At 58.1% G+C, this 24,144-nt stretch overlaps 1 long non-coding RNA gene across 1 annotated transcript; it reads right to left on the bottom strand.

Annotated features, from left to right (window-relative positions):
* Positions 1-18,356: 18,356 nt before the first annotated feature.
* Positions 18,357-22,792, bottom strand: LOC110590334. Its single transcript, XR_002480946.1, has 3 exons — positions 22,652-22,792; positions 22,078-22,184; positions 18,357-19,022 (listed from the first exon to the last, which is right to left on the bottom strand). It is a non-coding gene; the product is annotated as an uncharacterized LOC110590334 (long non-coding RNA).
* Positions 22,793-24,144: the final 1,352 nt, after the last annotated feature.

Below are 24,144 nucleotides of genomic sequence, written 5' to 3'. Positions count from 1 at the left end.
GCCCACCGGGGAAGACCTACTCCAATCCAAGTGGAGTTGCGGCTGATGGAAAGCACCAGGGAGGCAGGGGGGCACCCCAATTCCTACCCAAGGGACCCCTTAGGAGGCTGGCCTCCAGTCCGGCTCCTGTCACCTAACCCCTTATGGAGCCTGAACTCCCAGCAACTCAGGTATCTCCGGGGCACAGAGCACTGGGCACAGGCAGTGACTCCTGGGCTGGCTTTCACCTCTTTCGTTATCCACCCACCAGCCTGTGCATCCCTGACCCAGGTTCACGCTACTCCTCAGCCCTGGGTGGAGACTCTATCCTGTCCCGTGGGTACCTGGCTGCTGGGCCAGCTCCTCCATGCGGTGCAGGGACTGGAGGCCGGTTGGGGGGGGCAGGCAGGGACGGGTGCGCTGGTGGCCAAGGCCATCTCCAAGCTGGCGGGGCTGGGTGCACGGTGGTGAGGGATGCCTGGGTCCTGGGAGGACATAGGAGGTGGAGACCCTGAGACCTTGTAGCCTGGGAAGTGAGTCCTGTCTCTGTTGGTGTTTGCCAGGCCCCAGTGCCCCCAGCTGGGAAATGGGGCAAGTGACCTTGGTCTTCCTCTCCCGGTGGCTACTGAAGAAGGCTGGGGGGGGGGTCCCTGCGATCTTTTGAGGCCCGTGAGGTCTGGGTCCCAGGCTTCAGGCCCTGCCCTGAGCTGCAGGTCATGCTGGCCCCCTGCCTCAGTTGGTTGCCTACCACACCTTTTCCCCAGTTCCTCGGGCTCCTCTTGGTGACGCAGGCAGCCCAGCCCTGGCTCGGCTGAGGTTGTTCTTGGCCGACGTGGACCTGCCCGTTCCTGGGCCAGACCTGGCGCCCAGACCTGGTTCCCCAACCCCTTTCCCCTGCCTGCTGTCCTTAAGGAGGCCCCCCCTCATTCTTGCGGGCTTTGCCTGTGAGCTGGTTCTCCCTAGGCTTCTCGTCAGGGTGCCAGCCTCCTGGGTTCTTGCTCGTTCTTGACCTTGGTCTTGTGCCTCTGCCCCAGGTTTGTTCTTATTGTCTGTGAGGCCCAGCAGGAGGAGATGGGCAGAGAGTCCGGGGTGTCATTGTGCCCTGCCCTCCAGGCCTCTAGCTGGTCATGGTGCACCTGGGGATGGGGTGGGGCTGGCTGCTCCTGGCCGGCACTGGACAAAGAACCCCTGCCTAGCGGTACTCAGGGACCACCTCCCCATCCCCACCCCGCCGTGGGCCCCACGCGGCTTTGTCATGGTGCGTGGGAGGGATGAGCCTTGAGAGAGGGTGTGAGAGTGCATGTGTGGGTGGGAGCCCCGGAGAGCCCGCATGGGAGATGCGGATCGTGAGAATGTGAGTAGGTGGAGACCCAGAGCAGGAGCGTCCTTGCTTGTGGCGGGGACAGATCCAGGGAAGGAGTCTGGGGATTAGGAAGTAGTGCATCGGGAATACTGGCCACTAGGTGTCACCAGGAGCTCATGGGACAGAAGAAGGGCTCTGGGTGAGTGGCCCGAGCCCCTTGTCCTCCCCAGTATGTCCACTCCAAAGGGTGGGGGCGCTCCCTGGTCTGTCCGAGCATCCTCTAGCAGTGTTGAGCTGGGGCGGGGGGCAGCAAAGCCCCATCCAGGAAAAGACATTTTCCATGGAGGCTGCCCTGTCTCTGACTCCTGCCCACACAGACCCAGGCTGAGGGCAGAGCCCAGGGGGTGGGAAGTAGCTCCTGGCTACCTCGCCAGCGCCTGGCCCTGCTGCGGAGGGGCTGCTTGCTGCTGGAACCTCTAGGTGAGCACTCTGATCTGCACCCTGTCTCTGCCTGCCTGGGGAAGGAGGAGGGTAGAGTCCCGCTTGCGCCTGCTCAATCTCCCCCCACCCAGGTCTGGCTCGGCAACTAGATTCCCCAAGCCCCACTCGGCCTTCTTCAGTGGTCCCAAACCCTCTCAGATCCAGGCCCCACCCTCCCGCCATGCATTCACTGATGCGTTCACCCATTCACCTGCACATTCATGCCACGTTCAGCAAGGACTTACTGTGTGCCAGGCACTGGGGATCCAGCCACAGACAAGACAACTGGACTCCACCCCATGGAGCTTGGGAGCTACAGAATGTTAAAGTCACCAAATAAACTAACCAGAGAATTTGTGACGGAGACACTGTCACATAGGACATAAATCATGAAGTAACTGGGAGGGCTATGGGGATGGCTACTTTGGGGGGCAGTTACGAGCAGGTAAAGAGGAGGCTCAGGCATGTGAACACCAGATGGAAGAACATTCAGGGCAGCTGGAACAGTATGTGCAAAGGCCCTGAGGCAGGAAGAAGCCAAACCTGTTATTAGCGAAACACAGAGGCCTGTGTGGATAGGGTGAGGGGATAGAGGTTGGAGGGTGGGAGGAAACAGACCCGAAAGGGCTCCAGGCCACGTTGCCTTCTTCTCTCCAAGGACACTCAGTGGGGAGAGATGCCCAGGGGCCACCCCCTCTGCAGGGTGGTAGAGCCTTCCTGCTGGGATGTGGCTAAAGGGCCTGTTTCATCCGGAGCTGCACGTGGCTGGTGAAGAACAGGCGCCACAGCCCATGGGGGATCTAATAAGACCCAGCCCTCATATGCCGGCAGGCTGAGGAGCAGGTAAAACCCCAAGAGATGTTTTCCCCATGGGTCAAGGGCTCCCCAGAGCAGGGCAGGGCAGGGCTGGTCTGTTTCAGTTCCTGGGGATCCTGGATAGTCTTTTTGGCGGGGAGCAAAGGTATGGGGTAGGAAGGGCAGAGAGAAGGGCGACAGAGTTCCTGTCCTGAGTCTCTCCATTGCTCAACACGCTGCAGTGTCTCTGCATCCTTCAGAGTAAATCCAAACACCTTACCATGGCAATGACCTTATATGCAGCCCCCTAACCTTGCTCACCCACTACGCGGTTCTCCTCGCCACCTGCTTGGCTCCGGACACACTGGTCCTTAAGCAGGCACACTCCTGCCTCGGGGCCCCTGTATTTGCTTAGAAAGCTCTTCCCAGATATCCTTAGGGCTCATTTCCTCAGCTCCCTCAGAGCTGCTCAAATGGCTCCTTCTCAGGAAGTATTCTCTGTCCCTTCCTTTGCAAATCACATCCCCTACCTCGATGTCCGGCTTTTCCCCCTGACCACCATCTGAAAGTCTGTGTATTGAGCTCATTCCAGAACCCAAATGATCTGTTTTGTTCACTGGGGCCACACCCCCTGGCACATAGCGACAAATCCTTGCGGAATGAATGAATGGAAGAATGCATGGACATGAGTGGGGACAAACCTCTCCCCTATCCGACCCAAACCTATCCGGACCCCTTCTGGCCACCACGGGACATCCACCCACCTCGAGCAGAGCCCCGGCGGTCCCCAGGCTTTGTCACTCTTTGCTGGTTCTGCTGTGGGTCCTGCCACAATCTCTGGAGGGAATTATAGGGGAGGGGGAGGTGCCCCTCCATCCCCCGAGGAGCTTCCTAGGACAAATCTCAGCTGGAAGTGGTGGGCCAGACTGGGGCCAGGATGATCGAGCCACTGACCACAGCACATCTGTCCCGCCTTTATGCTCCTGTGAGCCGCAAATCGCATTTCCCCAAGCCCCACTCGGCCTTCTTCAGTGGTCCCAAACCCTCTCAGATCCAGGGGTGTGGAATGTGGGCATCGTGATGTGCCTGACCTGTTACATAGAGGCACTGGGGGCGCAGAGGAAGATGCAAGAAACCAGGTGGCAGAGAAAGACATAATTGTCCTGCCTCCTCTGGGGGTGGGCTGTCGGGGGGAGAAGCCCTGATATAGGAGTCTCTCCGGGTCAAGGCCCGAGTGGTGAGGCAGCAGCTCCCCTGGGAGCCCTTCATATACACGCCCTTTTATTGGAGGGTGTGAAATCAGCCGCCCCGCCCCCCGAGGGCACCCCAAGGCTGCTCAGCTCTGAGTGGGACCCTGCCTCTCCTTATTGCCTCTTCTGGTTTCCAAGAGGTATTTAAATCAGAACCGCCCCCTCCCACACACCTCAAGGTAATATTGAACATCTAGCAGGAGGCGATGGGGTAAAGCTCAATGAATTGTTTAAAAGAAGATCTGGGGGGCACCTGGGTGGCTCAGTCGTTAAGCATCTGGGTCCTGGGATCGAGCCCTGCTCTGTGCTCCCTGCTCAGCGGGAAGCCTGCTTCTCCCTCTCCCACTCCCCCTGCTTGTGTTCCCTCTCTCGCTGTGTCTCTCCCTGTCCAATAAATAAATAGAATCTTAAAAATAAATAAATAAAAGAAGATCTAGCTCCTGTACCCTCATAAACAGACTCCTAGAGCTGAAAGGGCAAAACTTGGCCTAGGGATTTAAAAATATTTGGGGGGAAATGTCTTCAAAAGCCCAATACTTAAAAACAGTGCTCTTTTGAGGAGGAAGATGAGGCAGCATCAACTTCTGGGAGTCCTTGAAGGGACCTGAAGGGACCCCCAGGGGTTCTGGGGAGCATGGTTTGAGAACCATAGATATCAACCTCCTGCTCATTGCAGGGGCAGGGGACAACACTGTAGCGAGGGGTGCCCTTTTCCCTGACAAGGGCTTGAGAAGCCAGTCTGCACTACCTGATGTTCCCAGGAAGGGTCACTGCTGGGAGCTCCAGACCCCAGGGGTCCACGTGCCTCTGCCTCGGTGCCAGTGACCTCTAGCCCCGGTCTGCTCTGTGCCAGGGGCCACCGCATGCCTTCCCAGTGGACAGAGTTGCCCTCTGGCCACGCAGCCCTCAGCTCTAGGACAGCCGCCAGGGCTGGGGCCACGGGGACGGGTAAGGGTTTCTGGCGAAGCCCAGATCCAGCCATTCCAAGGGACAGCTGGAGTGTCTCTCCAGTCCGCGCCTGGAAGGGGGCCAGCCCAGCCTCGGGCTCAGGCCAAGCACATGTGAGTGCACTCACTCACACACACACACACACACACACACACACAGAATGTGCCCACGTGTGCGCGGAATCCACAGTCCACACAACTGCGTGTTCACACACGTACGTGGTACATACAAACACACACACACACAGAATGTGCCCATGTGTGCGCGGAACCCACAGTCCACACAACTGCGTGTTCACACACGTACGTGGTACATACAAACACACACACACACAGAATGTGCCCACGTGTGCGCGGAATCCACGGTCCACACGTGCACACAACTGCATGTTCACACACGTACGTGGTGCATATAAACACACACGCACACGTGCAGATCACGCACTCACCAGAGCGTGGGTGTGCCCACATGCAGACACACGCCCCGGTGCCTGGGCAATCACTCCCCACTCTCCCTCCCCAGGCGGGCACAGAGGACCGCACCTTTGGGGTGAGTTCCGTTGGGGGAGGTGGACCTTCTCCCTCTAAGTCGTGGCAGCTTCTCGCCTCCAGGCCAGACTTGTCCCAGCCTGGCCCTGCGGGTGGATGTGTGTGGGAGTGAGGGGCAGCTGGAGCGTCTGGCCCCCTCGGTGACATCTCTCTGGGATTGTGCCCGCCTCCCCTGGAAGTGAGCCGACCACAGGGCCTGAGGCGGGGGGCTGCCTGACTCTGGGGGGCTAGGGTCACTGTCGTGTCGGAAGCATCCAGGCAGATTACCTGGGGCAGGGAAGATGGAGGAGGCTTCGCGGTTCACTGCAGCTGTAACCCCCTCCCTCAGGAGGTCAGCCCAGCCCTCAGCCTGCTGTCCTGTCCAAGGGGAGGCTGGGCTTATTGGCAGTCATCTCAAACCTCTGAGGGCTTTGGGGGCTGGGGCACAAGACCTCCTGGTCCCTTTTGTCTCCTGGCCACACAGGCCCAACCAAGCAGGCTGGGCCATCAGCCCGAGAGTGATAACTGACGTCACCAGTGGTGTGACACCTGGGCCCCCTACCTGTCGAGGGACCTGGAGCCATGAGAGGGGCACCCTTGGAGCCCTGGAGCCTGCTCGGGGGTGGGTTCTGCCGCGTCCAGCTTGCTGACACCAGCCCATGCCCACAGCCCTCTGTCACCAACCCCCACAGGATCAATACCTGGGAGCCTGCTGTCAGCAAATCTTTGACCTCTGACCCGGCCACACACTGTGACCCCTGAACCGAGCTGTCTTTCCACCAATCCTTGCCCTGTTCTCTGGGGTGGCTGAGGCGAAGTGACCCCCAGCGGCAGCACAGGCTGTGAGGGGAAGGGAGTGTGGCTGTCAGCCTCCGTGGCCCAGCCTCTTCTCTTCACTCCACACTCAGGGCCGGAGTCAGCGGCCACCCCTGGGGCCTCCCTGGCAGGGGAACAGGCAGAGCCCTGGAGCTGAATATGCCAAAAGCCAAGGGCTGTGCATGAAGGATTTGGAGTCCCTTCTGGGTCCTTTCTGGGGCCCCGGGGGCCTTGGGAGGTCAGGGAAGGGATTCTGGAGGTCCTGTCACCTACCTGAGGCTGACAAAGGTGTCCCTCCTTATACCCCACAAACTGCTCTGCACCAGGCCAGGGGCCTGGGCTCAGAACCCCCGCCCTTAGCATGGTCCTAGCTGAGAGGAAGCCCCAGGCTAGGGAGCGTGCAGCCAGGGATGGCATGGAGATCCCGCTGGCCCCACAGCCAGGGCACAAGCCCGTAAGCCTCTGGGGACCCCAACCTCCCATTCCACAGGCTCCCTCCCTGCAGCCAGTTACCCGGCCAATCGTGGTCTCAGCAGCCCTGACCCAAGAATGAGAAAGAGGCTGCTCAGAGGCCCCCAAAGTGCTCCCGAGCCCCAGCCCCTCCAGCTCAGCCAGAAGGTCACCGCTCGGGCCTCCCTGGCCTGTCCCTCCAGCCTGCTCCAGCCCATCGTCCCACTGAAATCCCCTGAACCGCCCTGGAATGCAATGTGCGGAGTCTTGGGCTCCTAGGCAGACACCAGTGTCCCGAGACTCCGGTCCCAGAGGGCCTGGCCAGGACGATAGGACTTGCCAGTCATGCACCATGTCATCCTTACCTGGGGGTCTTTCTTGGTACCTGGAGTATCTCCCCGCGGCCTCCTGCTTCTGAGAGGAGACCCCTCCCCGCCACAGGTGTTCTGAGAGCCATAGGGCCCAGCAGCCCTCTGTCCTGGGTCTGTCTGTCCAGGTCTGCAGGAGGGGGAGAGGCAATGGCCCAGAAGCTCCAGTGATGAGACACACCCCCCGCCCCCCCCTCACAGCCACCAAGGTGAGGAGGAAGGTGGGTGAGGGGAGAAGAACAGAGAAGCACGATGGACAGGGGCTGCCCCCTAAGATGGGAAGGCAGCCGAGGAGCACCTGGAGGTGTGGGGACACACCACAGACAGGAACCTGAGGCTCAGACAGGCACGTAAGGGGAGTAGCCAGGGTCGGGGAGTCCTCACTTCTCTCCTGACTCCATCGGCCTCCCCTTAGACCTCCAGGAGGTGTCCCCAGGGGGAATTCTGACCCCCCACGGGGACCCTGGGCCATGCTCAGGAGCCAGGAGGGAGGGCCAGGCCTGAGGCGGAAGGCTGGTCGGGCTGGCCCAGGCCGCGTGGGTGTGTGGGCAGCAAGCCCTGAGGTCAGTGGGTGGGGTCAGGGCATCCGGAAGGCCCCAACACAGCATTCTGAGGCCCTTGGCCAACCTGCTGCCACCCCCTTGACACACACACACCCCAGACAGTTTTCTGGGCTGTCTGGGGGCCTCATTTCTTCCGTACTTGGGACCTGGGCCGGGCAGGTGGGAATAGCCTGGGGTGCAGGACTCAGGTTGGAAAAACAAGAGTAGAGGTCCCCTGTGGTGAGCAACCCCTCCTTGCCTGCCTTGGGCTCAGCCTGCTTCCTGGTGACCCCACCCAGGCCCAGGGAACGAAGCCTCTGAGGAAGGAGTGACAGATCCCCAGGGAGATGGAGCTGGACTTGAACCCGAGGCTGGGAGTTGGAAATCCTGCCGAAAGAGCAGACTGAGCCATGAGGGTGGAGGGTCATGGGACCTGGGTGTGAGCCATGCTCTTCTCCCTGCTCGGCGCCCAGGACTGGCCTGCGGAGGGGACACGTGTGGATCGCTGGGCCCCTGGGGCTTTGGACAACATGAGGACAGAAGAAGAGTGGGTGCAGACAGTGCCAAGCCCTGGCCCCTGAGGTGTGCCCGTCCTGCCCTGCACCCCCATGAGGACGTAAGGATGGGGGACTCAGGGGCTGCATGGGGAACCTAAGCTCTTCCTCCTTCTAACAAGCACCCCTGGGGCCCCTGGTGCTCCCTGCGGAGTCCCCGTGTTGGTACAAGACACCCAGGCCAGATGGTTGACCCCGCGCTCTGCTGTATGCACACACACACACGCACACAGCACATACCACATACACACATAGCACACTGCCTGGCCCAGAGCCACCGCACAGACACGCATCACACAGATCCACACAAAACACTGACGTAGTTGGCAGACGCATACAACCCACAGACCCCACGCCACACACTGACACACTCACCGCACACAGATACACACCACACGTTGACACACACACCACACACTGACATGCCCACTGCACACAGACCCCCACACATCACACACTGACGCATCCGACAGACGCCACACAGTGCCCACATCACACGCACCACGTTGACACAGACCACAGACACAGACGCGTGCTGCAATTACCAACATATACACCACACACACACTCACACAACGCCACCACGACGTTGCCCCCAGACACCACACACGGACCCTCACACACACACCGACACTCCATACCCTGACGTGGCCCCCAGACACACAGAGCCCAAGCTCTGACTGCCCACGTCTGTCACACAGCCTGAGACAGCCCAGTCACCCTGCAGGAGCCCTGGGGCCACGCAGGCCTTCCCTCGGCCCAGAGGTTCCTCAGCCTCCACTTGGCAGAACCTGGAGCTCAGGGAGGACAGGGTGTCCTGAGCCGAAGCCCTGACAGGGGACATTCAGAGGGGAAGTGGGTGCTTCCGGGAAGGATGTCCTGCGGCGTGTGGAGGGGGGTTGTCACGGGCCTAGGGTGCACTTCGGGGGTAGACAGCTGGGTGCTGAGGAACCCAGCTGGAACGTAAGGATGGGGGACTTACGAGGGGCTGTCCCTGTGTCCCCTGCATCGTTCGGAGGGGGGCTGTCACCTCCTTGGGACTGCCTTGAGGGGCCTCTTGCCCCCTCCAGGGCCAAATACCTCTCTCCACCCCACTGGGGGATGGGTAGGCACGAAAAAGGCCCCAATCTTTGATTCTCCACATACTTTTTCATGGCTGATCTGAGGTGGTCTCGAGGGACACCACCCTGCTGACCTGGCGTGGAACATAGGAGTTCAGATGGAGGAGTCCCCACGTCTTGTGCTCAGAACAAGGGGTCTGGGCAAAGACCCACCCTCTGCTCCAGGACAGCAAGAGGGCCTTTCCCAGACCCTGTGGCCAAGCCAGCCTTGGGTCCCTGACCCTGAGCTGGTGGAGACAGCAGGGCCCCAGGGACCTCTGACCCACTGTCGCTGCCTGACATTCCACCACTGGAGCCGGATTCTTCTGCCACAATTTACCCAAGGCTCCATTACAATGTGAATGTCTCAAGGGCCATATGTGAATGAGCTGAAGAGGCCGGGGTTGCTGAAGGCAAGTGGGGCTTGCTGTGGGCTGGTTCCCAGGAGCTGGTTTGCATTAGTCCCGTGGGGGTCGTCCCAGAGGTCAGGCATGGTGGGCAGTGGGGTTCTGAAGCATCGAGCCTGCTCTCCCCTCCTTGCCTGGGGCCCAGATTTACAAAAGGAGGAGCGGATGCCGGGCTTCAGCTAATGCCATGTTTCTCGGGCTGGTCTCCCCGCCCACCTGGCAGAGCAGGGGATAAGCGATGGCAGTGGTGGTAGCCACTAGGTCCTTAGAGGAAGGAGCCGGACACACAAAGATAGGCCTTCAGGGTTCCTGAGGGGAGCCCCCTGCCAGGTACAGAGTCCAGGAGGGGATGCAGCCCCAAGGGGTGCTGAAGGCGAGGGGCCCCTTCTCTTCGGAAGCCGCCATGCGTGGGTCAGATTGGCGCCAGGCCCCCCTCCTGGGCAGCTGCAAACCCCAAGCTTCGGCCCTTGTGGAGGTCAGCCTATCTGCGCAGGAGTTACGTTCAAGCCAGGATGGGATGCAAATAGGAAGTGGTCTCCAGGGCCAGGCGGGTGTGGGGGTGGCTGCTCCTGGAGGGCCTGAGTCACCCGCCAACGGCTGCTGGGAACCTTGCGTCCAGCCTCTGGGTAACACTGTGGGCTCTCTAGCTGGACCCCACAAGGCCCACTCAAAGGTCTGCACTCCAGCCTGGGGTCCCCATCAGTCTGCAGCTGCCTCCTGACCCTCCCCATTTAAGGGGCCCCCTTAGGAACCTAACTCTGCCGAAGGCATCTGCTCTTTGTTCCAATTAATCTCCCCAGGATCCCTGCCAGGCAGGGCTAGGTTACAGATGAGGAAGCCAAGGCCCAGAGGTCTGCTCAGGGTCCTACAGCCAATCCCTGGCAGTGCCAAGACTTGAACTTAGGACTGTTTTAGCCAAGGAACCAATTGTAAGGAGGCTGAGGCCCAGCCCTGAGAGGTGATACTTGAGCCAAGACTCGAATGAGAGGAAGGAGCTGACCAAGTCCATGTAAGGGGGGGAAGTGTATATCAAGAGAGGGGATAGCCAGTGCAAAGGCCCTATGGCAGGGACACGTTTGCAGTGTCTGAGGACCAGACAGGAGCCAGGTAACAGTGGTTCCAAGATGCAGGCCACACCAACCAGAGGACCTGAGTCATCTGAGTCCCCAGATCTAAGTGGGGTGGGTGTCCGTCCTTAGGCCTATGTTGTCAATTCCAACTCCAGTCAGGAAAGGTGTGCTGGACCTTGCAGTGAATGGACAGTTTCTGCATCCAAGGATTGGTATGTTGTACGACTGGGACTTACCCCCCACCTCTTCCCCGAGGACAGGCTGGGGACAATAGGAAGTGATGACAGCTGGCCTAGGCCACAGTGGGTGGCTGACCCATTACTCTCTGTCCTCCAGGGCAACCCAGAGGACCTTTTGACCCCATGTCTCAGGCACTGAGATGGGAGCTTCTCAGAGCGCTCCTGGGGTAGTTGTAGGCATTCTGGTTCTCTGGCTCCATGGAAGCTTTCCTCTGACCAAAGGCAGCTGGAGCGTGGCTGATCCTACGGACAGCCTCTGATACTGAACAGTGAGTGCACACTTCCTGCCGGACCACCAGGGAAAGGGAGCCAGAGAAGCTTGTGTGGGGAGCACAGGTGAGTTTCCCAGGATCCAGGGTGGGTGTCTCATAGCGAAAGAGAACATAGAAGTCCAGATGGATATTATCTAAGACAGTTCATAGGGGAGTTCACAGGGAGAGACAGTGTATCTGATGAGGGGAAAACACACCAAAGAGGGTAGCATCTAAGTGGACCCATCTCAAGAATGGGTCACGTGGAGATGAGGGAAGGCGTGGCTATCCCTAGAAGGCAGCATGGCTCCAGGCTGAAAAGGGTCACTCGTAGATTTTGACCCTACCCTCATGATCTTGCCAGATCCTGGGCTTCTCTTGCCATTTTATGCTGTTCTTCTCTGGACTAGATCTCAGTCTCTGACCTATCTAAGGAAATCGAAGCCACCCTCCAAAAAACCAGAATGACCCACCTTTCCCACTCTGCACCACCACCCATGACCTACCTGGTTTGAAGACCATCAGTCCTACTCCTGACCTAAGGAATGCAACCTTCTCACCACAGATCCTACCTCAAGCCCACTTCTTTGTATCCAATTCTTTATGCCATTCTAGTTTAGTGGAGTATAGGGTTCTTGGTGGAAAGTGATTTCCTTGAGCACCTGGAAAACATCGCTCTCTAGTTTGCTGACATCCATTATTGTAGATGAGAAGTCTGTTGTCGGTCTAAATGTCGTTCCTTTGGCATAATCCCTCATTTCTTCCTCATCCGCAAGCGTACCTCATTTTATTGTGCTTCACTTTACTGCACTTTGGAGATATTGTGTTGGTTTTTTTTTTTTTTTAATAAATTGAAGGTTTGTGGCAACCCTGTGTTGAGCGAGCCTGTCGGTGCCATTTTTCCAACAGCATTTGCTCACTTTGTGTCTATCTTTATGTCACACTTCGATGATTTTTGTAATGTTTCAAACTTTTTCATTATTATTATGTTTGTTATGGTGATCAGTGGTTACGACTTACTGAAAGCTCAGATGATAGTACACATTTTTTAGCAGTAAATTATTTTCTTAATTAAGATATGTCCATTTTTTTTAAAGATTTTATTTATTTATTTGACAGAGAGAGACACAGCGAGAGAGGGAACACAAGCAGGGGGTAGTGGGAGAGGGAGAAGCCGGCTTCCCGCCGAGCAGGGAGCCCGATGCGGGGCTCGATCCCAAGACCCTGAGAGCATGACCTGAACCGAAGGCAGACACCTAACAACTGAGCCACCCAGGTGCCCCTAAGATATGTACATTTTTAAAGACATAATACTGTTGCACACTTAACAGGCTGTAGTACAGTGTAAACATACTTTTATATGAATTGGGAAACCAAAAAAAGTCATTTGACTCACTCTGTTGCAGTATTTGCTTTATTGCAATATACCACAATATCTCTGAGGTATGGCCTCTACTTTTAAGATTACCTTTTTGTTTTTAGTGTTCTGTAGTTTTACTCTGGTGTGAATTTATTTTTACTTCTTCTTAGGGTCCAATGTGAAGATTCATTCCTTAGTTCTGGAAATTTCTCAATCATTACATCTTGAATTTTTCCTGTTTTCACCCTCTGGAATTCCTATTGTATGCATGTTGAACTTTTTTGGACCATTTGACTTTTTCCTCCAAGAGCCTTACAGTCTCATTTTCCTTTGTTTTTATGTCTCTGTGCTGCATTTCATGACATTTCCTCAGACGTACTGCCCCAGTTTTCCAATCCCCTCCCCCACCACAACTAGTTTGTGATGAATCCATCCACTGAGTTTTTATTTTACACTTCGATGACTATTTAATTTCCTTAGAAATCTAGCTGCCCTTTATTTTTAGGTAATACTTTTATTATGTTTCCTACTCCCTCTTCTGTCTCCTTGATAATTTAAAATATATGTATTACGTAGTCTTTTTCAAATTGTACTAATATCTTTAGATCTAAGATCTCCTGCTGACATAGCGATTTGCTTTTTTGGGTCATTCATGACTTCTTTTTATTGTGAGCTCATCTTTATTGGGAATAATTCCCCCCCCCCACCACCACCATGGTCATTTTCCTGGGCTGTGGAAGTGCCCGTACAAAGTCAGTGGAAGTAAGTTTCTTTATGGTCCTACATCATTTTTTATGTTATTTTCTAGATTTGGGGTTCTAGAAGGCCTGGATTGCATGATTTGAATCCCACCTTTATTCATGGCTCTGGCTAGGGTTTTGGTTTCTCAAAAGTGACGACTTTTTCCCACCCCAGAGGATGGAAAGCTTCATTACACTTTCTTGGGTCAGCTTTGCAAGTCCCCTTTGCATGGGACAGTCTTTTCAGCCCTGGGCTTTATGGAAGGGGGTCAGCTCCAGCTCACCACCTCAGGGAGTCCAGGACACATATCCTATCCTTGTCTCCTGCCCTGATTCTGACGTCTCTCCCAGTCTTTCTGTCCTACCCTCTAAATGGCCCATGGCCCTGAGGCAACTCAGTTCATACCCCCCCAGTAGTACATCTTGACCTCCCCTTCAATGAAACCTCCCAGCTTCACCACCTCCTTTCCAGTCCCAGGGGCTCCCCTTTCCAGCCCCTGTTTCTTTGGCACGATTATGCCCAGAACCCCAGAGGGAGCCCTGAAGCACAGATTCCTCAGACACACCCTCCAGCTTCCAAGAACCCCAGACTCTGACCAGTTACTGTCGCTTCAGCCCATGACCTTCTAGCATAAAACTATAAGACAGGCCAGTTGAGCCCTGACACTTTCTAGCCACGGGGCAGCCTGGGCCTTCCGTTGTACCTAGATCAGTGGTTCTTGACGTGGGACAATTTTGTCCTCCCAGGGAATATTTGGCAACGTCCGAAGACAATTTTGATTGTTGTGACCGGTGATGGTGGTGGTGGCAGGGGAATATTCCTGCCATTTAGTGTATAGAGGCCGGGGTTGGCACTAAAGATTCTCTAATGCCTGGAACAACCCTAACCACACCGAATCAGTTATCCAGCCTAGAACGTCAATAGTACTGCTGTTGAAGAAACTTGAAAGCTTCTTCCACCCTTTCTCACAAGTGGATCCTGAATCCTCAGGGGTGGAGCCCTGTATTTGCTACGGGATGAAGGGGCAGGGGAGCAGCCTGAGACCCAGGGCCCAAGGTATTCCCAGTTGGGGGGACAGAGGAGCCCTAGGGCCCGCCACAGGCTGAGAATGCATCTGTGGAGGGCGTGGGTCTTATGGGACCTGAACGGCACCAGAGGCCCAGACTGCTCCCAGCTCACACACAGACCTCCCCTGGACCTGGAGCTGGGGTCCATCACACACTGTGTCCTACCTGCCCCCGAGGCCTCCCGCTTGGCTCCCTCCCCCATGCAGCCTGCACGCGCTGGCCACACTTCCCAGTGTGATGTGGGGAGCAGGCCCCGTGTGATGTGGGGAGCAGGCGTGCGGTCGTTGGAGCAGGCCAGGCCCTCCTGGGGTGGGTAAGGATATATCTCTGGTGCCATCTTTCCTGTTCTGATAAATAACTGATCTGTGGTTGAGGCAAGAAGGTCACCTCTGCCCAGGGAAGCTCAGGAACAAACCACTTGTGACTGGTGGAAAGAGCCCCGGGGTGGGGGCAGCGGGAAGTCTGCCTTCCCTGGCCACCAGGCTGCTGGGGGCAGATTTCAGAAAAGGGAAGTGCTGAGCTGGGGCAGCACTTCCTGTGGTCGCTGCAGTCGGGGCATCAGGGCGGGCACGGCAAATCAGAGGGGTGGCTGCCCTACCCCGGGAGGAGGCGAGGTGAGCCTTCCCTGGGCTGTAGGCCCCGGGCAGGCGAGGAGGACCCGGGCGGGGGCACAGTCTGCTATTGTCCTTCACCCGTCTGGGCTGGGGGTCCTGGGGGTGGCGGGACGTCCTGAAACACCATGGGATCGTGGACCCCCTGTTGGGGAGCCTCCCAGAGCTCCTTTCTGCCCACCGGGACTTGGTGATTTGCTCCCTGCCTTTCATTATCTCTAGACGCTGCCCGTCCTGTCCACACACCCATTCTTTTTTTTTTTTTTAAAGATTTATTTATTCATTTGAGAGAGCGAGAATGAGACAGAGTACATGAGAGGGGGGAGGGTCAGAGGGAGAAGCAGACTCCCTGCCGAGCAGGGAGCCCGATGCGGGACTCGATCCCGGGACTCCAGGATCATGACCTGAGCCGAAGGCAGTTGCTTAACCAACTGAGCCACCCAGGCGCCCCACACACCCATTCTTTCTGCCTGGCTCTAGATGCTGAGGGGAGGCCCACTGCCCCTTCTGCTCTGGGAAGCCATCCGCCCCCGGTCTGGTGGCTCTGGGGGACCCCATCCTTCCCAGAAGGAAGGCCTGAGCCCAGTAGCCTGCTCTGTGGCCCTCGTGCCCCTCAAGTGGGCACTTGTCTGTACCTTCTGTCCCTTGTTAGGGAGGGGACTAGCACAGAGGCCGAGTTTCGAGAGACATGGCCAGGACTCCACAGTCCCTGGAGGCCACCTTCCTTCCTCTGAGCATCGCAGAGCATGAGCCCAGGTGCTGAGCCCAGAGGAGTGCCTGGTCTGGGAGGGGAACAGAGGGGCGACTGGCTCCCCACCAGGCTCAGCAAGGAGGGCTGCTAGTCCCCTGCTTGCTAGTCCCTGCCATCTTCCTCTGGATTGAGTCCCGTCCACCCCACCTTGACTTTCCAGCTTCACTCCGGACCCACCAGACCCCATCAGGATACAAATAAACGCTGGGCATGGGGGTTACCCTGTCCCTTTCGTCCTGGCTGAGCCCCACAGACGGGAGCATAGCTTCATCAACTCCCCAGCTGTGCAGCCTACAGCCCCAGCATGCTCCTCCTCTCTTCCTGAGGGTCTCAGGGGACGGGGCTCCCTGGAAGGTGAGGGAGGGGGTGTGGTGGGGTGTAGGGGAGAGAGCTACTGCTCCTGCCTCCCAGGCCCCAGCTGCGGCCTGTGCCTGGCAGGGTCAAGTCAGCAAGACCAGCACCCTGCCCTGCCCCACTGTGCTCAGGCCTGGGTTGTGCTCAGGGAGGGCCAGGTCAGCCCAGCTCTCCCCGCCCCGCCCCCATGTTCTCGTTCTACCTTTGCCCCCTCCTTTTACTCTCCCCTTCTCTCTGGACCTTGGGTCACCTCTTCCCTGTTTCTCTGTCTCTCACACTGTCTCTTCTGTTTTTCTTTCTCTTCACTAAGTTCCTCCAGCCCCGGGACCCTCAACTCCTCTCTCTATATTTATACATCTGTCCGTCTGGCTGTTGCTGTCCGTGTTTCTCTCCCTCCGTATCTTTCTTCCTCATCACCCTACCCTGACCCCGGCTCTTCTGTGTCTGTTTCTGTCTCCCTGTCTCCCTGTCTCTCCGGCTCTCCTGTCCCTCTGCCCTGTCTCCCCCCACGCTCACCCTGTCCCTGATCTTCCTGTCTCTGTGGTTCAGACCCCCCCATCCCCCCCACCCCCCCGCAGGCGGCTTGGCTCCACGCTTGGCAGGACCCTGCTGGGGCATTTCTTAGCTGCCCATGGGCCCTCATCCTGTTATCAGTTGGAAATGAATCAGAGATTAGGAAACGGGGGAGTGGGGGTGTTATCACCCAGTACACACAGGGCTCTCAGCTAATCTCTGGTGGCCCTGGGTTCGAGAGGAAATGCAGTTGCAACACCGGGCCCTTCTTACCGTCACTGTCATGTCCGCTCCACTATAAGGCTGTGGGGACACAGGCATGAGGCTAGAGAGGGCCTGGCCCTCAGCCCTCTGCAGGCGTGTGCACACTCACACTTGTGCACACACACTCGCAGGCGTGCACACACAGGGGAGCCTCTTGGACGCTGGCTCACATACCTCACCCATCACCAAGCTTTGTACCTCATCCTTGCCTTACCTTTGCAAGCCCATCCCTGGGCACTGGTCGCTGTCACTCCTCACTGGGTGACTGCTCTGCTCGGGCCTCATCCCGGGCACCCTGCAGCCCTGTTCTCAGCAGACCAAGGGTCCCCGTTAAACAGCCACGGAACTGGCCATTTTCCTAACCAAGCCGTCTGGAGGTTCCAAGGACCGGCCCACCATTGTCACTGTTGCCTCCAGGCCTGTGTGTCTAGCTCCTGCCACCGCCCCTCAGCCCCTCAGCTGTCATTATCCTGTGACCGAGGTCTCCTTACTACCCCTTATCGCTCCAGCTTCTGCACATGCTCTTCCCTCTGCCTGGAAAAATTTCTCCTGCCTCCCACCTGGCTGACACGCACACACCTCTGCTCACCCAGCTTTCATGTTACCTCCTCAGAGCATCGAGGGTCCCCTATCAGGTCCCTTGTCTCCGGGGCCCTGGCCCCTCATGCTCTGCCCTCATGGCTCGGGTTTTCCTGTCCCCGCAGAGACTACACTCTTCCAGGAGGGACTCCGTGCTCCCCGGCCAACTCCCTCCAGACTGTGGGCAATGAGGCCGAGATCACAGCCTCCGCCACCTGTCCAGTATCTGGCCTGGACCTGGCCATGCTAGACACACTCAGAGACATGGACACCCAGGTGTGCACACAGAAACACACAAACCTATCTGCAGACCATGCACAAAAACTCTCACATAGATGCTCAGGCAGACTCACAGACAGGAAGATGTGCGCACACACACACGCACACACGCACACACACACACGCACGCACACCTGCTGTCTCCCGGGGGCTCATGCACCTCACCAGCTGGTGGGCGCCCACCCCTGGGCCTCAGGTAGGATCCACTGTCAGTGCCGGCCTCCCGGCCTCGGTTGCCCTGGCCTTGGCCTCGGAGAACTAGTCCCAGCTCCCAGGCTCTCAGGCAGGATTCTCCAGCGGGAAATGGCTTCCGGGCCCAACACCGGGTGCCACGGGCAGCAGCAGCTCGCACGAGGCCGGGCACAGCGGTGCCGCGTCCGACACCCCTTGTATGACATTTGAAAGAAACGCGATAGCTCAGGGGACGGGCCGGACGAGCAGGCACCATAAAGCTGGCTGTCTTTCCCAGCAACCTCTGGCTTCTGGAATCGCCGCCAAAGTGAATGTGAGTCAGGGTTTCTGTCCCAGCCACAGGGAGGTTCCGGCTGGGCACAGGCAGCCGTGGTGGCTGACGAGGGCGAGGAGCAGGGCCTGGGGAGGGTGAGGACAGCGGGCTCTGGAGAGGACAGGCCCTCAGGCAGAGTGGCTGGTGAGGACGGGAGGCAAGCGGGCGGCGGGGCAGGGCCCACAGGCGGCACACGGAGGGGCCTCACCTGGCTCCATCCGGGGGCAGGTGGACGGGCGGCCGGCCAGGCAAGACAGACGAGGTGGCCTGCTTTTCTGGCAGCGGGAATGGGGCTCGGAAGCTTTGAGGCAGCTTGTCATCCCAAGCACCTGCCAACAGCTTCTCTTTTTCTAAGATGGTTTTTACTGTCATTACCATCCAGCTGAGAAAAGCGGTGAGTCCCTCCTTGGGGTTCTGTTCATCTCTGGGGGTCCCCTGATCAGTGCTCGCTTGGCAAGAGCCTGCTTTTCTGCTCTCACTGGCCCCCGAACGAGGAGAACCAGGGCCCGGTGCGCCCGCTGTCCGCCAGGCGCCGGGGGGAAGACACGAGGGGACGCCTCTGTGACCTTTTTTGAAACTGAAGGGCGTTTGCCCAGTTCCCTGGCTTCTGACCCTCCACCAGCCAGGTACCGTCTTCCCCTGTGAAAGGTGTTCTCGAATATTCCTTCCAAGGCAGCCCTAGCAGCTTCTAGGGTCCCTCTGTCCTGATTTCCAGCTTTTGTGATCAGGCCCACGCTTTGCCCTTTCCCCGGACCCCACGTTTACAGACACCCTGGTGAGCGCCGCGTGCTTCCCGTGAACGTGGGAGGGGTTTCCATGGCGCTCAAGTCTCCTTGCACCATTTTCTCGTCCCCCCACAGGGGGCTGGCGGCTGGCCGGGCGTCTCTTGGATGGAAATGCTGAAGAGTCCTCGGCTGATCTGAGAAACGTGAGAACAGGGCTGGGAAAATCGGCCGTTTTTGTGGTTTGGGGGTTTGAAGCAAGTTTCACAACTGATCTCCCAAGAACACGGTCCAGTCAGATGCGCTCCCCACCCGGGGGCCCAGTTCCCTGCTGGATCTGGTGCTGACCGCCTGCCTGGCCGGGTCCAGAGGGGAGGGCCGAGGCAGAGGCAAGGGGCTTCACCCGCCTGCCCCACCTGCTCCCCACTTTCCTTCTGTGAGGGATGAGCTCAAGGAGCTCGAAGATGAGCCATGTTGGGGGATTCTTGTGGTTTCTGCCTCAGGCTGTGGCATCTGATGAGGTAGCCACTTGGCCTCTCTCACTCCCGTTCTGGAAATGTTTCTCAGATGCCCCTGGGGCAGCGGTACCCTTAAAGCCTTCCTTTGTGGGGACAAAAAGGCCAAGAAATTCTTCAGCTGCCATACTCTTAGGCTGGAGCTGACTAGCAGCAGTACTCTGGGGGTTCAGGGAGACAGGAGGGACCCGAGGGGGGCACACCCTGCCCACCAGGGATCCCTAGAACTTCCAATGCCTCCCCCGCAGATAGCACCCAGCTGGGCCGGGGAAGGGGTCCTCAAGCCCAGCCCTGCCTCCGAGTGGCCTGGCCCCCCAGCTTGTCCTTCCACCCTGGGAAGTCCCAAGCGCCCTCAGGCCAGCTGGGGCAGAACTGAAATTGGTGACATCTGCCTCTCTGGCCCCTTGGCTCCGGCCCCCGCCCACTCACCCCCCGAGTCTTCCTGCAGGAGCCTCCAGACCTGGGAGGAACCACATGCCATGTCCTCTCGGAGTGAGCCCTGCTTTCTTGCCTTCCACACCCCCACCCACCCCAGCCTGGGCCCTGTGTGGGCAGGACACTCCCCATTTCTGGTGGTTGGTGTGATTCTACACCCTGCCGTCCCTCTGTTCAGGACTACGGTGGGCTGGGGCCCCTGCATGTTTCTCAGACACTCCATTTCCCACCCCACAGAGCACAGAGGAGACATTCTTGCTCCAGGAGGGAGTGCGAGGCAGTGGTGTGTATGGGACAGAGCCCCAGCTTCCTGCCTCTGCTGAGGGGGCTGGGACAGTCCTGCGTGCAGTTACCAAGTGAGGGTAGGGCTGGGGACAGGGCAGCTGGGGAAACAGAGCCGGGGCTAGGAGTCACCCGACTCGCGGCCAGGGAGACAGACAGGCGCGTGCTCAGTTGGGGGAGTGGTCCGGTGATCACACGGACATGGTGGGCGGAGGAGAGTCAGGCCGGCCCTGCAGGGAGTCCTCCAGGCCACACTCAGGGGCCAGGGAGAGGTGCATGGCTAGATACAAACGCTTGGGTGGACAAGGAAGATTCCAGCGGATGCACGGAGCCCTCTCAATAGACCCAGATAGGCACGGACAATTGAACACAGGCAGGTGGACAATTAGCCAGCATCTGAGAAAACCTCAGTGAATCCTCCCTTTGGGTGGATATCAGCTACGCGCAGACGAGGATGACCGTGTGGGGGTCGGGCAGAGATGCCCAGACACGGCTGCGCATGCCGGGCCCAGGAAGGCTGGGGTGCTCTGGGTACATCTGCTGGGTGCCTGTGTCCCCCCTTCCCGTTCCCTATCCATATACCCCCTCCCAGCTTCCTGTTTCTGTTTTGGGGCCACAGGAACTTCCTCTTCTCATCATGGTTCAAAATGGCTTGCTGATCTCAGTTGGAGGCCCAGTGGGGGGCTGGTCACCCCAGCCCAAGAGATAGCTAGAGAGGGAGGGGAAGAGGGGCTCTGCACACCTGGATGTGGTGCGGCCACTGAAGTGTGAGCTGGCCCTTCCCAGAGTTCTCCCTGAACAAACTTCTCCAGCTCGTTGGATGCAGCCTCTGGTGTGAGTGCTGCTCAAGGCCAAGGTGGGCTGGATCCTGCTGGACTGACCTTGAGCAGCCACTGTATCCCCTTCCTGCCTCAGACAGAGGACCAGGAGGATCTCTTGCCCTCTCCTTCTTCCTGCTTCCTCCCAGACGTACTGGAACTTGATACAGGCGCTCATGGGCAGCACCACATTGGTCCATGGTGCACCTGCTCACACAGACGCAGCCGTGGCCCCACCAGGAGCAGAGCTGCAGTGGGGGCCTGGCCTGGGGAGTGCCCGGGTGTGTGCATACCCTGGGGAGTGTGTGTGGGATCCTGTGGAATATGCACGTGTCTGCGAGTGTGTGGGTCTCTCTGGGTGAGTATGCTTTTGTGCATGTCTAGAGGGACCCGCTCTCTCTCTCCTTCCGACCAGTGCCCTGAGCAGAGTTTGTCCTTTAAATGAAGCTAAGCTGTGTCTTGCCGAGTCCCTGAGTCCATCCTTGGGGGCACAGGGTGAGGGAATGAGCTTACCTGACCCTGGTGACTTCTTAGGGGGTGCCTCAGGTGGGTGTGGGGCCCAGGCTTGCACAGGGCCCAGGGCGTGGGAGGCAGTATAGACTGGGGTGTGCCAGGGAAGGTACACAGGACAGTCCTCAAACTTGCCAACTAGGACCCACCTTGATCCCCGGGGGACGTAAGGCCTATAAAAAGGACAGCCATATGCAGGTCTCGGCACCTCATGAATACCCCTGGGTGGTCTGGGGATGGGGCGTGGGGGCAGATGTGGGCAGGGCTGCTGAGAACCTCAACTCACACCACCTCACTGTTCATCCAGCTGGCCTAGGATGGACCTGAGGATCCAGATGCTTCCTCCCAGGGGCTGCGGCCAGGGTCAAAGTCGGGACAGTTCCACCTCCCCAGCACGACTGTCCGGCATTTCCTGAGCACTTGTCGTGTGGCAGACTTCCCCTTTAATGCCAGATGACCACCCTGGTCCCTCTCAGGTGGGCAGCAAGTTGTCAGGAGTCTATGGTGCCAGGACCCCAAACTGGGCAGCCAAACTACGGGGGTGCACACCAAACTCTGGGCCCGACTGCCTTCCTCCCACAGGGGAGACAGCTTAGGGAACCCAAGAATCCGGGGTCACCAAGTCCCACGACTCGGCACCTGGTTTGTGCTCCGCATTAGCACTGAGGGGAGGCAGTCGAATAAACACTCACCGATTGTTTACACCGAGGGCTTGGGGCCATAATTAAGTCTCCACAAATCAGCCCTTTATCAGCCAGGTATCTCGAGCAGCCTCCAAAGGGGAAACGTCCCGGAGCATCTAACAAAAGAAAGTTGGACGGGTTTTAAGACTTTTTTAAACTCTGAAGAATAGGCCTTTGTTGCCAACTCCCCCCCACCCCACCCCATGGCAGCCTGCCTGGTCCTTGGACTCCCCTGGGCTGGGGGCAGGACCAGGTGGCCCCAGCCCCGGCAGCCCCCACCCTCCTGGGCTGAGCCCCCACACCTCACCCACCAGCTGCCTCCTCCCGTTGCAGTGGTACCCCCCGGCGGCGGGCAGGGTGCTAAGAGTGAGGTCCTAAGGATGTCCCCTCCTCTGCCCTTGGTGCCCCACCTCTCGTGCCAGATCCTGGCATCCTTCCCTTGGCAGGCACCATTGCCGGCCTGGAGCCAAACCCAGGCTGGGATGAGGTGGGGCTGGTGACGAAGGGTGACCTCTGATTGCCCAAAGCCCCCCATTACCTGGCTCCCCTCTATCCTCACCGGGTCTAGGCCTGTCATTCTCACTTTTGTGAAAGCTGTTCCTTCCACCTACAATGCTTTTCCCTGCTCCTTTCTTCTCAGCAAATTTCTACTGAAATGTTAAGATGTCGCTGGGGCTTCACTCCTCCCAGAGAGGCTTCTATGCACTCCAGGCCAGGTTTCCTGTCCCTCCTCTGTGCTCTCTGGACTCTGCTCCCCCTACCCCCAATGGTCTCCATGACCCTGGGTGTGTGGCCCTTGAGAGCAGGTCTTGGGGAATCAGGGCAGCCCCATGCCTGGCACAGAGTAAGTGCTCGGTTCCTACTTATGGGAATTAAGGATGACAAGTGAGCGAGAAGGGGACAGCCATGGCACCCAGTGACAGACTGTAACCGCCCCTCAAATCCTCACCCCCGTTTTCTGAAGGGCTCTTCACCCCACTCTCGGCCACTCGGGCACTGTTGTGACCATCACCTGCCATCACAGAGCACAAGCATCCTGACAAATTTCACATTATTTTCACGTGTCATGAAATATGATCCTTCTTTTGACTTGTTCTCACCATTACAACAATGTAAAAATCAACGTTACCTCCCCCCGGCTGCACAAAGCCCGGTGGCAAGCCTGCTTCGGTCTGGGACCTGTGGTCCAGGGTGAGAACCGAGGATGCTTTCCCCACCCTGCCTGAGACAGGCCTGGTCAGTCCTCCTTGGGGACCCCACTTCAAACGCGGTGTATGCTCAACAAATGAAGGGGGCAAACAAAGGAGGGGGCTAACTAACCTGCTATCTAACCAACTCACCAGTTAACTAAGCCTTTAGCTCTTGGGTTTGGAGTTACCCCTTCCCATCTCTGGGCTTCTTTAGACCTGACTGACTCCTTGTCCTCTGACCTGTCTCATTGACCTCTTGCCCAACCTCCACCTTCCTGACTTCTGACCTGGCCCTCATCAACCCCCAAGCAGCCCAAGGCGGTGAGGACCTCCAGAGAAACCCACGGAGTGCCTAGAAGCCACTCACGGACACTCATTACTGCCAGGCTAAGGGTGTGGCCTGGCTGGAGAGCAGGGTGCCACCTCAGGGTTGTGTGTGGTGTGGGGGCTTTGGGGCTGGTGGGGGGGGGGACCTGGCTGTACCTTAGGGCAATGGAAAGATTGTTAGGGCAGCCAGAAGACACATTCCAGGCATCAGAATGTTCTAGACAAAGGTGCAGAGGTAGGAGTTGCCAGAGTGTGGGACCATAGTAAGTCCAGGAACTAGAGACAAGGGTCTCCTCTCTGTCCCCGCTGACAGAAGCCAGGGCCAAGCCTAATCTCATGGAGAGCAAAGCGGGGTGAGTCCGAGTCCTAACCCTAGCCCTAACCCACTCAGTGGGGCCTGCCTGGATGATGCGAGTGAACCCATGGGCCCCAGGAGGCCCCAACGTGCCTTGTAGAGGCCTGCCCCCACCTCTGACAGGTGGCCTTCCCTCTCAGTCCGTCATTCACCCAACAAACATTGGTGGACCACCAGCGACCTGCCCGTCAGACCCTGTGCAGG

Source organism: Neomonachus schauinslandi, chromosome 16 (genome assembly GCF_002201575.2).
Source record: "Neomonachus schauinslandi chromosome 16, ASM220157v2, whole genome shotgun sequence".
Classification (NCBI taxonomy): Eukaryota; Metazoa; Chordata; class Mammalia; order Carnivora; family Phocidae; genus Neomonachus; species Neomonachus schauinslandi.
The sequence above is the reverse complement of the archived record's forward strand: the minus strand, read 5'-3'. Positions and strand labels throughout refer to the sequence as shown.